The sequence below is a fragment of the Sinocyclocheilus rhinocerous genome, unplaced genomic scaffold, assembly GCF_001515625.1.
Source record: "Sinocyclocheilus rhinocerous isolate Xijiao unplaced genomic scaffold, SAMN03320098_v1.1 scaffold885, whole genome shotgun sequence".
NCBI classification, from domain to species: domain Eukaryota; kingdom Metazoa; phylum Chordata; class Actinopteri; order Cypriniformes; family Cyprinidae; genus Sinocyclocheilus; species Sinocyclocheilus rhinocerous.
This window is the reverse complement of record NW_015630040.1, coordinates 184,768-187,046: the sequence shown is the minus strand read 5'-3', so window position 1 is coordinate 187,046 and position 2,279 is coordinate 184,768.

Below are 2,279 nucleotides of genomic sequence, written 5' to 3'. Positions count from 1 at the left end.
ATATATATATATATATATATATATATATATATATATGAATATAAGAACAATAGCATTTTTAAAGTGAAGAAAGAACCAATTTATACTTCTGAATTTAATTTTTAGATTTCTTTTTAATTTTTAAATTTAATTCAAAATTTAATCTCAATTTGTGCTTCAGTTTTCATTAGTTCTTTTTAAAGTAACCAAAAGAATTATACACAATAATGTGCATGGACAGTATAATGACTTGAGATGCGGCTTTAGGATGGATTATGCAGTATTTGCTTTCAGATTTATTGGAATTTCTATTGGATTTTTAAAAAAAAACTTTTATCATTCATAGTTCTAGTGCACAAAGGTCAGATGAGGGTTTTATTGTAAATTAAAGGTCATGACCAGATTGAAGCATCCTGCATCCTTTTTCTGATCACCACACGTCTACATCACCAATGCAGGCAGCAGGGGATGTCCAGAGTTAAGACAGAGAGAAGTCATCTTTGTTTTTTTACTAGACAGAAACTTGTTTGGGCAGCACAACCCAGACCAAACGTAGAAAATGGCAGCTTGCCTGTGAAACAAGTTCCTCTCTGCTTGCTTCTTTCCTTTTTTAGCTTTCCTTGTACTCTCATGTCACCTTTCTTACTGGTGTGCTTTGTTACGTGTTAGGCATGTTACGAAATCCAGGTATACATTTCCTTTTTAAGCCTCATGCGTGCAGTGTCATCCAGACTACTGTATACCATTCAGCTTAAAGTGACAATTCTCACTATCACCTGCTTTACCTCACATAAACTGTATTTCACAGTTCTACAACTGCAGTGTAGAGCAGTTACATCTGTAGTGTATGACAGTAAATCTAATATAAATTTTCTTAATTTTTATATACATTTTGATGTATATACGAGAATCTTAATATTTATGTCATTACTACTTATATCTTTCGGTGTCTGAGCCACCCAGGTTGAGGCTGGTACATGGACAGTGCCCTTGCACACATGGAAAAAGCTATTATTTATACATCAGTGTATATACTCTAATCTTTAATATGGCTGTTGGGTTAATATCAGATATCCATGGACTGTGCATGGTGTGTTTTCTTTGACATGCGGCCTGTCGTTATTTGCAGTAACTTAGCCTCTGACCGCCCAGTCGTCTCAGCAGTGGTTCGTCCGTCTATGAGGAGGGTCTTGTGTAAATATTGCCCAGTCACCCGCCTCTGAGACGGTGCTGTAGTAATTGCCCTCCGCCACATGCTGAATTTGTGAAAACTGAACACACAGTGCCGGATTCAAACAAACATACATGTTCACTCAGCTGTAATTTGCTGTGTTGTTAATCAGGTTAAAAAGATTTTTAGTTTTGTTAAAGGGTGTGTTCGCATCAGTTTCTAAATCAGCCGTGTTTTCCATTACCATTAGTAGAATGGGAACGTTTTGTTTTACTAGAACTTGTTCGTCCATATATAACATCCAGTTACATTCTGTTCTTGGTCATGCCTAATAAAGAAATAAATCCAAAAGCAGCACTGTTTATTGTAAATAAATGCTTAGTGCATTCTTGATATAATTCTTTATTTGCGCACTGAAAATTCTTGATTTGATATGTATTTTAATACATTGTCTTCATTTTTAAAAATGTACTTTTTACTTAGAAATATAATATTGTTGATTACAAACGATATTGGTAATGCTTTACAATAAGGTCTCATTTGTCACTGAGCAATATATATATATATATATATATTACAACATTTAATTGTCTTTGTCAATGTTAGTTAATAATAATACATTTGTTCATTGTTAGTTCATGTTAAGTAGTTAACTAATGTTAACAAATGGAACCTTATTGTAAAGAGTTACCAAGATATGTGTACTGCTAATTATATAATTTAAGGTTACATGGTGTATTGGATTGTAAATGGTCAGTCATGCCATTCAGCACTCTGACATTTCCTAACTGTCGTCCATGTATATCCAACCTAAACAAAGCATACGAATGAGATTCTACAAATTCATACAAATTAGCCACGAATTTGCTGAAAATGAAAAATAGTTATGAATTGCCATAGGATTGTGTTGGTATGTCAGACTGCTCATAATATATTTTCAAGACACAGGTGCTACTTTTATGTGTCTTGAATCACATAACGGACTTGCTCTGTCAGCTCTGACTAACTTTAGGCCTACTGTAATGTTGCAGTGTTCGTATATTATAATGGCCTGTTTTTTTTCTTAGCAGTTGCTTCAAGAGAATATTCAGGCAAGATTATATAATAGTTATTATTATCTTTATTATCT